The sequence below is a fragment of the Mobula hypostoma genome, chromosome 4 (assembly GCF_963921235.1).
Source record: "Mobula hypostoma chromosome 4, sMobHyp1.1, whole genome shotgun sequence".
NCBI lineage: Eukaryota > Metazoa > Chordata > Chondrichthyes > Myliobatiformes > Myliobatidae > Mobula > Mobula hypostoma.
In genome coordinates this window covers 176464857-176478367 of record NC_086100.1, presented here as the reverse complement: position 1 = coordinate 176478367, position 13511 = coordinate 176464857, and positions in this window count along the sequence as shown.

The window sequence follows — 13511 nt, the reverse complement described above, 5'->3', positions numbered from 1 at the left end:
ATAAGTGAGCTTAAGGTAAAAGAACCCTACGGAGAAATGATCAGAATGTGATCGAATTCACCCTGAAATCTGAGAAGGAGAAGTGAAAGTCAGATGTATTAGTATTACAGTGGAGTAAAGGGAATTACAGAGGCATGAGAGAGGAGTTGGCCATAATTGATTGGAAAAGAACACTGGCAGGGATGATGGCAGAGCATTAGTGGCAGCAATTTCTGGAAGCAATTTGAAGGCACAGGGTATATACATCTCAAAAAGGAAGAAGTATTCTAAAGGAAAGATGACAACTGCGGCTAACAAGAGAAGTCAAAGCCAACATAAAAGCCAGAGAGGGCGTGTAATTGAAGAAAAATTAGTGGGAAGTTAGAGTATTGGGAATTTTTAAAAAAAACAATAGAAAGCAACTGAAGAGTCATTAAGAAGATGAAGATGGAACACAAAAGTCTTGTGAGACCATGGATCTGCGCCTGGAAAGTCTTCACTCTCCAGGGCGCAGGCCTGGGCAAGGTTGTATGGAAGACCAGCAGTTGCCCATGCTGCAAGTCTCCCCTCTCCACGACACCAGTGTTGTCCAAGGGAAGGGCATTAGGACTCATACAGCTTGGCACCAGTGTCGTCGCAGGGCAATGTGTGATTAAGTGCCTTGCTCAAGGACACAACACATTCCCTCAGCGGGGGCTTGAACTCATGACCTTCAGGTCGCTAGTCCAATGCCTTAACCACTTGGCCACGTGCCCACACTAACAAAAGTAAGCTAGCCAATAATATGAATGAGGATACCAAAAGGTTCTTCAGATACATAAAGTGTAAAAAGGAGGCACAGGTGGATATTGAACTACTGGAAAACAGTGCTAAAGAGGTAGCAATGGGGGACAATGAAATAGCAGATGACTGAATAAGTATTTTGCATCAGTCTTCACTGTGGAAGACATTAGCAGTATAGTGGAAGTTTCAGGTGTTGGGGGCATGAAGTATGTGAAGTTATCATAACTAGAGAGAAGGTTCTTGGGAAACTGAAAGGACTGAAGGTGGATAAGTCACCTGGTCCAGATGGTGTACACCCCATGGTTCTGAAAGAGGTGGCTGAAGAGATAGTGGAGGCATTACTAATTCTGGAATTGTTCCGGAAGGCTGGAAAATAGCAAATGTCACTCCACTCTTCAAGAAGGGAGAGGGGCAGAAGAAATGAAACAATAGGCCAGTTAGTCTGACCTCAGTGGTTGGGAAGATGTTGGCGTTGATTATTAAGAATGAGTTCTCAGGGTACTGGGAGGCACATGATAAAATAGGCCATAGTCAGCTTTGTTTCCTCAAGGGAAAATCTTGCCTGACAAATCTGTTGGAATTCTTTGAAGAAATAACATGCTGGAAAGACAAAGGAGAATCACTTGAGGTTGTGTACTTGGATTTTCAGAAGGCCTTTGGCAAGGTGCCACATGTGAAACTGCTGTAAAAGCTATGAGCCCATGGTATTACAGGAAAGATTCTAGCATGGAGAAAGCAGTGGCTGATTGGCAGGAGGCAAAGAGTGGGAATAAAAGGAGCCTTTTCTGGCTGGCTACCGGTGACTAGTGGTGTTCTACAGAGGGTCTGTGTTGGGAACGATTCTTTTTACATTATATGTCAATGATTTGGATGATGGAATTGATGGCTTTGTTGCAAAGTTTGCAGACGATATGAAGATAGGTGGAGGGACACATAGTTTTGAGGAAGTAGAGAGGCTACAGAAAAACTTAGGCAGATTAGGAGAATGGGCAAAGAAATGGCAGATGGAATACAGTGTCGGGAAGTGTATGGTCATGCACTTTGGTAGAAGAAATGAAAGGGCTGACTATTTCTAAATGCAGAGGAAATACAAAAAAAAACTGAGATGTAAAAGGACCTGTAGTCCTTGTGCAGGATTCTCTGAAGGTTAACTTGCAGGTTTGAGTCTCTGGTGAGAAAGGCAAATGCAATGTTAGCATTCAATTGAAGAGGACCAGAATATAAAGGCAAGGATGTAATGTTGAGACTTTTTAAAGCACTGTTGAGGCCTGACTTAAAGTATTGAGAGCATGTTTGGGCCTCTACCTTAGAAAGGATGTGCTGAAACTGGAGAGGGTTCAGAGGAGGTTCACAAAAATGATTCCAGGATTGAATGGCTTGTTATATGAAGAGCTTTTGATGGCTCTGGGCCTGTATTCACTACAATTCAGAAGAATAAGTTGGGCAGGGGGGCTCATTGAAACCTATCAAATGGTGAAAGGCCTTGATAGAGTGGGTGTGGAGAGGATGTTTCCTATCGTGGAAAAGTCTAAGACCAGAGGACACAGCCCAGGATAGAGGGGTGTCCTTTTAGAATGGAGATGAGGAGGAATTTCTTTAGCCAGAGTGGTGAATGTGTGGAATTCTTTGCTACAAGTAGCTGTGGAGGTCAAGTTTTTATGTATATTTAATGCAGAAGTTGATCAATTTTTGATTGGTCAGGCCATGTAGGGGTACAGGGAGAAGACAGGAGACTGAGGCTGAGAGGAAAATTGGATCAGCCATAATGAAATGGCAGAGCAGACTTGATGGGCCAAATGGCCTATTTCTGCTCCTATATCTTATGGTCTTATGGTCTTATTTACATTGAAAAATACAGTGAAATGTGTTATTTGTATCGGGGATGTGCTGAGGCAATCTGCAAATGTCATTATACCTCTGGCGCCAACATTGCATGCCCACAATTTACTAATCCTAATTTGTATGTTTTCGGATGCAAACATGAGGAAATCTGCAGATGCTGGAATTTCAAGCAACATACATAAAAAATGCTGGTGAACGCAGCAGGCCAGGCAGCATCTATAGGAAGAGGTACAGTTGATGTTTGGGGCCGAGACCCTTCGTCAGTTCATCCTCATCCTCGGCCTGAAGCGTCGATTGTACCTCTTCCTATAGATGCTGCCTGGCCTGCCGCCGTCAGCAGCAATTTTTATGTGTGTTGCTTGTATGTTTTCGGATTGTGGGACAAAACCAGAGCACCTGGAGAAAATCCACATGGAGAATATACAATTCCTTCTGGCGGCGATGGGAATTGAACCCTGATATTATAGCTGGTGCTGTAAAGATTTACGCCAACTGCTTTCCTACCATGCTGTCCCTCTGAGCACACTTGAAAAGCAACGTCTCCAACAGTGCAGAAGTTCCTTTGTATCCACGGGAGGGTAATTCTATTGTTACCTTCAGGTCCTGGAATGTGATGATAAACATGAAACACCCTGAATAAAAGGCATGCATATGTAAGGCAAGCATATAGTAAGGGACAGAGGGTCCAGTGAGATGGAGGAACTGAGTGAAATACATGTTAGTAGGGAAGTGGTGTTGGATAAATTGAAGGGATTGAAGGCAGATAAATCCCCAGGGCCAGATGGTCTGCATGCTAGAGTGCTTAAGGAAGTAGCCCAAGAAATAGTGGATGCATTAGTGATAATTTTTCAAAACTCGTTAGATTCTGGACTAGTTCCTGAGGATTGGAGGGTGGCTAATGTAACCCCACTTTTTAAAAAAGGAGGGAGAGAGAAACCGGGGAATTATAGACCGGTTAGCCTAACGTCGGTGGTGGAGAAACTGCTGGAGTCAGTTATCAAGGATGTGATAACAGCACATTTGGAAAGCGGTGAAATGATCGGACAAAGTCAGCATGGATTTGTGAAAGGAAAATCATGTCTAACGAATCTCATAGAATTTTTTGAGGATGTAACTAGTAGAGTGGATAGGGGAGAACCAGTGGATGTGGTATATTTGGATTTTCAAAAGGCTTTTGACAAGGTCCCACACGGGAGATTAGTGTGCAAACTTAAAGCACACGGTATTGGGGGTAAGGTATTGGTGTGGGTGGAGAATTGGTTAGCAGACAGGAAGCAAAGAGTGGGAATAAACGGGACCTTTTCAGAATGGCAGGCAGTGACTAGTGGGGTACCGCAAGGCTCAGTGCTGGGACCCCAGTTGTTTACAATACATATTAATGACTTGGATGAGGGAATTAAATCTATTTTCTATGTTTCTATGTTTCTATATTCACTGAAGCATGAATGAGCTGATTTGTCATTCTATGTTGTGTTATTATCATTGAAGATTAATAGTTCTGAAAATGACCAAGGTTCATAGAACCGAACTGACTACCCACTCCTCCAGTCAAGCTGCCTGTGCAGAATCTGTAGGGGCTAGTGTGGCCAGCAGCTGAAGCTTGGCATTACTTGGAACATCAGCCCAGTGTTCCTCAAGGTCGCACAAGGTTAGGTGGAGCTGATTGTTCAAGTGCACACTTCTTTCCAGGTGAAGTCAACCGAGGACATTCTCTAATTGACGAGAAAAGGTCTCATGGTTATCCAAGCATTAAAAGTATTTAACTTTTAATTATTTTGATTCCAGAATGGAGTCAAACTCAATTAAAGATTTCTGGCATGTCAGGAACTATATCCTCCTGACTCCAGGTGTCCGAATGTGTGTTAAAACCTACGTACATTGAACAGCATGAATCTAATTACAAAATGTACACATCACTGTTTTTGAGTGAATGCTAAAATGCAAGGAGAACCTCCTTATTCTTTCATAGGATGCGGAAATTTAGAACATAGAACATAGAATAGTACAGCACATTACAGGCCCTTCGGCCCACAATGTTGTGCCAACCCTCAAACCCTGCCTCCCATATGACCTCCCACCTTAGATTCCTCCATATACCTGTCTAGTAATCTCTTAAACTTCACTAGTGTATCTGCCTCCACCACTGACTCAGGCTGTGCATTTCTGGTTAGTCTAGCCTTTATTGCCCTCATTGCTATAGTATCAATGTGACAAGACCAATTAATTTTCAGAAATTTATTGGTAATTTTTTGGCCTCTGTTCTCTAATCTCATCGAAGTTATTGATGCTGCTGGATTCAATATGACCGTCTTCCACTTTTTATCTATATTCTATCCTTTATTCCCTAGAACATAGGAGAATGAGTGGAGATATGATTGAGGTATACAAGAATTATGAGGGCTATAGATAGGGTAAATACAAACAGGCTTTTGCCCGCTAAGATTATGTGAGACTAGAATTAGAGGTCATGGGTTAAAAGTGAAAAGTGAAATTCTTAAGTGGAACATGTTTAAGTGTCAAGAGGCATGGATGGCTATGGTCCAGGTGCAGGTTAATGAGACTAGGCAATTTAATAGTTTGGCACGGAGCAGATGGATGAAGAGCCTGTTTCTGAGCTGTAGTATTCTATAACTCTATGACTCTGTGATTCTTCTCTAAATTTGAGCTCAAGAACAGTTATTAGCACTCAACCATCAAGCTCTGGAACCAGAGGGGATAACTTCACTTGACCCATCATTGAAATTTTCCCACAACCAATGGACTCACTTCAAGGACTCTTCATCTCATGTTCTCAATATTTATTGCTTATTTATTTATTATTATTATTTCTTTCTTTTTGTGTTTACACAGATTGTTGTCTTTTGCACACTAGGGGTTGAACACTTAAGTTACTGTGATCTTTCATTGATTCTGTTAAGATTATTATTCTTTATGTTTATTGAGTATGCCCACAGAAAATGAATCTCATTTATGGTGACATATATGTACTTATTCACCAAGCCTTAATCACTATTCCCTCCTGTACATGCTGACTCAGGCCTACTGTCTGTAGATTCTTCCTTTCAAATTCCAAAATACCCTTATTCATCCCTGTCTCTGAAATCTCCTACCAATTCTGAGTTTTTGTCTATCATCAATTTTAATCTATCATGGCTGGCAATACCTAATCTTCAGAATTCCCACCCTAAACCTTGGTCCCTTTCTCTCTAGATGCTTCTTAAATTCTACCTTTCACCAAAATGTTGGATAGTGATTTTTTTTTACGTGTTGCAGTGAGTTTTTTGCTGCATTGAAGATGCAACATCAATACGCAAACACAAGGAAATCCGCAGATGCTGGAATTTCAAGCAACACATATAAAAATTGCTGGTAAATGCAGCAGGCCAGGCAGCATCTATAGGAAGAGGTACAGTCGACGTTTCGGGCCGAGACCCTTGGTCAGTTCGTCTTGATGAAGGGTCTCGGCCCGAAACATCAACTGTACCTCTTCCTATAGCTGCTGCCTGGCCTGCTGCGTTCACCAGCAATTTTTATGTGTGATGACACGTCAATAGTGGGGTTTTGTGCATAGTTTTTATTTTAGAGGTAATAGTACAGATTGGTATAAACAATTGTAAAACATTTCATCTTTTGTTACGTTTGTACTTCTAGGAATATTTTAAAAATTCTGTAATCCAATGAAATCTGTTGCAGTTAATTTAGCATCTTGACTTGGAAATATATTATTGCTCCTTCAAAATCTTGGAACGCTTCCTAACAGCATTGCTGCTATACACAGAATCAGAATCAGAATCAAGTTAAATATCACTGGCATATGTCATGAAATTAATTGTTTTGCAGCAGTACATTGCAATACATAATAATGAGAAAGCTATAGATTACAATAGAAAGTGTATATAAAATTAAAATTAAATAAGTAGAAATTTGATGGCAGAGGGGAAGAAGCTGTTCCTGAAATGCTCAGTGTGTGTTTTCTGGCTCCTGAACTTCCTCCTTGATGGTGGCAATGAGAAGAGGGCATATTCTGGGTGATGGGGGTCCTTAATGATAGATACAGCCTCTTCATGCATCACCTTTTGAAGTTTTCTGTGATGCTGAGGAGGCTAGTGCCCATGATAGAGCTGGCTGAGTTTACAACTTTCTGCAGCTATCCCTTATGATTTTTTTTAGTTGCCTTCCATTGGATTTTAAAAGCTTTCCAATCCTCCAACTTCCCACTATTTTTTCCTGACTCTTTTGCTTTTATGTTAGCTTTGACTTCCCTTGTCAGCCATGGTTGCGATATTCTTTCTTTAGAATACTACTTCTTCTTTGGGATGTACCTATCCTGCGCCTTCTGAATTGCTCTTAGAAACTCCAGCCATTGCTCTTCTATCATCATCCCTGCTAGTATCTCTTTCCAATCAACTTTGGCCAGTTCCTCTCTCATGCCTCTGTAATTCCCTTTTACTCCATTGAAACACTGGTACATTTGACTTTAGCTTCTCCCTCTCAAAATTGTAGGATGAATTCTATCATATTATGATCACTGCCTCCTAAGGGTTCCTCTACCCGAAGCTCCCCAATCAAATCCGACTCATTACACAACACTCAATCCAGAATAGCTGATCCCTGAATGGGCTCAACCACAAGCTGCTCTAAAAACCAATCTCATTGCCATCCTACAAATTATTTATCTTGGGATCCAAAGTCAACACCGACCTGATTTTCCAGATCTGCCTACATATTGAAATGCCCTATGACTATTGTAACATTGCCCTTTAGACGTGCATTTTCTATCTCCCATTGCAATTTGTAGCCCAGATCTTGGCTACTGTTTGGAGGCCTGTATATAACTCCCACCAGATTCGTTTTACCCTTGCAGTTCCTTAACTCTATCCACAATGATCCTACATCTTTTAATCCAATGTCACTACTTTCTAATGTTTCAATTTCATTTTTTACCAACAGAGACAAACTGCTTACCTGTCTGTCCTTTCGATGCAATGTGCACGTTTGGATGTTAAGCTCCCAACTATGATCTTCTCTCAACCACGCCTCAGTGATGCCCACAATGTCATACCTGCCAACCTCCAACTGTACAACAAGATCATTTTCTTTATTCTGTATACTACATGCATTCAAACATAACAATTTCAGTAATGTATTTGTGATCTTTTTTGATTTTGTATCCCTGTTACACTGTAACTCATTCCACTGACTCAATTCTTCTATAGTCTGTGTCACTGGTATTGAATGCCACAGATCTGGCCCTCAGCAGACTACAAATCTCTTGGTTCATCCACTGGTTTGGGTTTGGTTATGTCTAGTATGTTCTCAAAGGCACAGAGTCATCCAGATGGGTCTTGATGAAGCTGGTGACAACTGTGGTGTATTCATTCAGACTTAAAGATGAATTCCTGAATATTGTCTAGTCTACCGACTCAAAGCAGTCCTGTAAGCCCTCATCCACTTTCCTTGACCATATCACTTTTGTTTTCACCTCTAGTGCTGCGGTCTTTAATCTCTGCCAATATGCTGGGAGGTGAAGTACAGCTGGGTGACTGAACTTTCTAAAGTGTGGGCATGGTATGGGTCTGTCAGCGTTCTTGATTGTAGTATAACAGTGGTTAAGTGTGTCAGCTTCTCTGGTTCCACAGGCGATACAATGCTGGCTGTTGTTCAGAGACTACTTCAAACTGGCCTGGTTGAAATCTCCTGCAGTGATAGGGAAGGCATCAGAGTGTGCTGTTTTGTGAGTGCTGATCATGGTACTCGGCTCCTCAGGTGCTTGTCTGTCATTAGCCTGAGCTGGAATGTACACCACTACCAGGATGAGGGTGGAAAACTTACTTTACAGATTAAAAACATGGCACTTGACTGCTAGATGTTCCACATTGAGTGAGCAGGTCTGAGACAGAACTGCCACGTTTGTGCATTACAATAAGTTAATCATAAAGCCTACTCCGCCTCTTCTAGCTTTAAGTGACTGAGCTGACCTGCATTTGCGGAGAATAGTGAAGCTATCGGGCTGCAGCAGTGAAATGGTAGGGGATAGCCACGTTTCCATAAAGGAGAGTACCCAGCAGTCCCTGATGTCCCTCTGGTACAGCAATCTTGCTCTGAGGTCTTCAGTTTTATTTTCCAGAGATTGCCCATTTGACAGCAGGAAAGTCGGGAGTGGTGGAGGGGGCTAAGGCCTCGGCATTTCAATCATACAAGTAGACCTGCGTGCTGTCCCAGCTTTGGTTTTCTTCAAGGGGAACTGCATTCGCGATCCAAATCTGCCATCTGAGGTGTGATAATATTTAGTGTCGATGATCTTTTAAGCACCTTAAAATAATGTTGCTTACTGAAATACCCATGGCTGTGACTGTGGATTTCATCTGTAGTGTCCCAAAAGGGAATATTTGATGATTCCCATCAGAGCTGCATACAGAATCTCCACTTCTCAGTGCCATCTTACCCACACCTCCAGGACTACAGCAGTATAAGAAGGCGGCTCACCATCACCTTTCCAAGGGCAGCTGGAGGTGGGTAAGGTAGCCATTAGTTACATTCCTTGAATGAATATATTAAAAAATAATCATGCTTCTTTTTACTTTGCTGAAGTCTGTTTGAGTCTTCCAGATGTCCAGGTGAATACCGAGGTTCTGACAAAAACAGAGAGTTTGTGCAATAAGCAGGTTTTCTGTTTGACTTTGACAAATGCTGTGCAGATAAAGATCCTTACAGAAATGTACAACTGTATGATATACATGAGTAAAGACTAAAACTGCAATGCTTCACAAAGTGAAATAATTCATTAAGAATTTCACAATATGCAGTTATTGCAACAACAGCCAAAAATTTACATTTTTGCAATCCGTACGCTTCTAGTCTTACCTAGTACAATTATTTCTTTCTAAATTAATCACGTTGAAACAGTTTGCGCACGAGGGTGATAGAACTCAGCTGTGCTCCTCCATGTGCGCTTTGTGTAAGTGGAACTTCACTTGAACGTGTCTGGTGGACCATGCCAAAAGACGCAAGAGATTCTGCAGATGCTGGAAATGTTCAACGACCTGTACTAAATGCTGGAGGAACTCAGCCGGTCAGGCAGCATCTATGGAGGGAAATAAACAGTCAATATTTCGGGCCCAATGAGGGATCTCAGCCTGAAATGTTGATTATTTAATTCCCTCCATAGATGCCGCCTGGCTTGCTGAGTTCCTCCAGCATTTTGTGTGTGTGCTATAGATCCAATCAGGATGATCTTCCTCATATATACAGTATAGTGTAATATGAACCCTAAAGGGTGGGAGGATTCACTTTGTTATTCGATGAAACATAAACAACACTTCTACTCTCTCCCTGTACTTGTTTATTGTAACAATAAACTTTATTGGTAAAATATATGTATAAGGACAAAAATCACCGTGCATGGCTCTCTATATTGGTATTGTCATTCAATCTATATGTTCACAGTTTTATTAGTTCTATATGTTTGTAGTTAGGAGGCGGGGTGGAGATAAGTCTCTACAAAAGGGGGCATAAGGTGCTCCTTCCCTCCGCTAGTCCTGCAGGTCACCCCTGGGTGAGGTGTTACAGCTGCTTAGCCGCACACACCCTCCCAATCAGGGTCACGTACAGCGTGGGCACAGGTGGTGGATGGTGCATATCACAAGTCCTGGTTATGCGACCACTGATGCCAGGCAGACAATCTTTGAAGAGGATTGATAAAGGCTGGGGGAAATCACCCGTCTTGTAAAGACACTGGCCAGAAAAAGGCAATGGCAAGCCACTTCTGTAGAAAAAATTGCCAAGAACATTCGTGTGCCGACATCATATGACACGGCACATAATAAACGAACAAACGTTAGTAGTATTGGCATGTTTTATTTATATACCATCAGTATCACTCATAAGGCTCCCTGTGATGTCAAGTGTATGAGAGGCTTCTATACGAGACTTAGCCCTTCAGTACCTGGTGTTGGCAGGACTCTAGACTGTAGCCCTTTCCCTCTCTGTATGATAAACTAGTCCAGCAGAAACACAAGGCAAAAGAAAGCTTCTTTCACTCTGTAAATGGGTCAAAGGTCAAAGGTCACTCAGTGAACTCACTTTTATGCCCACAGCTTGACAATGGAATGATTAATATGGAGGATGATGGGGAGGGGAAGTTTTGTTCCTGGTGATTGCTTGATGACTTATTGTTGGAGAGAAGATAAATTGGATGAGCTGCATATACAGTACAGTAATCTGCATTGTGTTACCAGAGAGAGAGAGCCTTGGCTGCTTTGATAGAGCCAAATGCATGACTACACAGTGGGAGACACATACTAAGTGAATGATATAGTGCCGGTTGGAGCCAGGAAACACATACTTTTTAAGTGGAAAACTCCCAGTATGCCAAATCAATTGCTGTGGTTAAAGATGTTATTAAAAATAATTTCTCTTGATAAACAAAAGATGTTAAGTGTGAAATGTCTCTGACTTGAGCCACAAGCAAGGCAGTTATGGGAATATTGTGATAAGTGATCTTTAGCAAGAGAGTGATGAACCTATGTAATTCTTTGCCACAGGCAACTGTGGAGGCCAAGTCTTTATGTATATTTAAGGCAGAGGCTGATAGATTCTTGATTGGCTGGGCATGAAGGGATACGGGGAGAAGGCAGGAGATAGGGACTGACAGGAAAATTGGAACAGCCATGATGCGGAGTAGACTTGATGGGCCAAATGGCCTAATTCTGCTCCTACATCTTATGGTTTTACTGCCTTTTTCAGTGAATATTGCATCTTTAATCTATTGAATTGCATTTGCCTTATAGAGCATGAAAACAGAATAATATTGCACAATTTTAATACTTTTTTGTTATTCCAATTATTTAACAGTTTGCATGCTTATGTTGGCCATAGATCCAGTGGCCACTTTATAAGGTACACCTGTACACCTGCTTGTTAATGCAAATATCTATTTAGTAAATCATGTGGCAGCAACTCAATGCATAAAAGCATGCAGATCTGCTCATGAGGTTAAGTTGTTGTTCAGACTAACCATCAGAAAGGGGAAGAAATGTGATCTAATTGACTTTGACCATGGAATGATTGTTGGTGCCAGACAGGGTGGCTTGAGCATCTTACAAACTGCTGATCTCCTGGGATTTTCATGCACAACAGTCTCTGAAGTTTACAGAGAAAGGTTTGGAAAACAAACAAAAAAAAACACATCCAGTGAGTGGCAGTTCTGTGGGTGAAAACATCTTGTTAATGAGAGGTCAGAGGAGAATGGCCAGACTGGTTCAAGCTGATAGGAAGGTGATAGTAACTCAAATAGCCACTTATTACAACAGTGGTGTGCCGAAGAGCATCTCGCAATGCACAACATGTTGAATCTTGAAGTGGATGGGCTACAGCAGTAGAACAACACACTGGGCTCCACTACTGTACCTAATAAAGTGGCCTCCAAGTGTATGTCTTTTGTTCCAGCCTGAACTGAAGTTGCTTCTGTGTTTCCTGTGAGCTCCATCAAGTGAATCATTCTAACTCTGAGCCAGATGAAGAGAACTGAAAGATCTTTTCACATGGAACCTTAACTGCCAAATCATCTGGATCGGAACCAGGGCTCCAACTGTGAATGGCATGCTTGAGACAGTTCCCAGAACTCCTGCCTCCACATCACAGATGTTCTGTAACAGAGTACATGGTAGGAATTTCATAAATATACAGACAATTTATCCCACAAGTGACAGGTAACTGCATATTTCAAGACTGAAGAGATGAAGGTCATAAAATTCCATGCGTTCATGTGATAAATTCTCCACAATGCATAATGTAGAAACAAAAACATTACAGCATGACACAAACAACAGGAATTCTGCAGATACTGGAAATTCAAGCAACATACATCAAAGTTGCTGGTGAACGCAGCAGGCCAAGCAGCATCTGTAGGAAGAGGTGCAGTCGACGTTTCAGGCCGAGACCCTTCGTCAGGACAGGTGTCAGGACAGCATGACACAGGCCCTTCTGCCCACAATTTTGTGTTGACCTTTCAAACCAATACATGAGGTTCTTCTTACTTTCTTTCAGGATTACTATTAGTATATAGTACTTCGTAGCACATTATTAAATGAAGGCCTGTCACCTTCTTCAAAAATATTTCCTTTACCAATGCAAAGGTCCAATTAGCAGAGTGTAAAGTTATAAAATACAGTGAACAGACATAATTAAATATTTTAATTGAATTGAAAGCTGTTAAATCCCTAGGTTTTGTAAGAGGTCGGCATGGAGATAGTGGAAGGACCAGTTGTCATTTTCCAAAAATCCATTAAGTGTAGGCTGGAACTTAGCAAAATTAATTCTGCCATTTAAAGAGGGAGAAAGAAACTGTGAAATATAGAGCAGATAGTCTAGCATCAGTGGTAGGAAAAATTACCCTTTTATTCCTAAGTAACACACAGACACAATGCTGGAGGCACTCAGCAGGCCAGGCAGCATCTATGGAGGGCAATAAATAGTTGATGTTTTGGGCCAAGACCTTTGATCAGGACTGGAAAGGAAGGGGGAAGATGCCAGAATAAGAAAGAAGGGGGACAAGCTGGAAGATGATAGGTGAAACCAGGTAAGATGATAGGTAGGTGGGTGGGGGAGGGGGGATGAAGTGAGAAGCTGGTATGTGATCGGTGGAAGAGGTGAGGGGCTGTAGAAGGAGTCTGATAGGAGAGAACAATGACCATGACTAAAAGGAAAGGAGGAGGGCCACTTGAGGGAGGTGATAAGAAGGTGAGGAGAAATGATGGGGCAAGGAAGGAAAAAGAGAGGAGAGGAGGGGGTAGAAACTTCTATCCCTCTGCACTGTTATCCAGTGCTCTTTCCGTGCTGGTATGTTGCCTCCAATGTGCACCGATTTTTTAAATCACCTTGTTGAAAGCTTCAGAAAATCTAAGTGG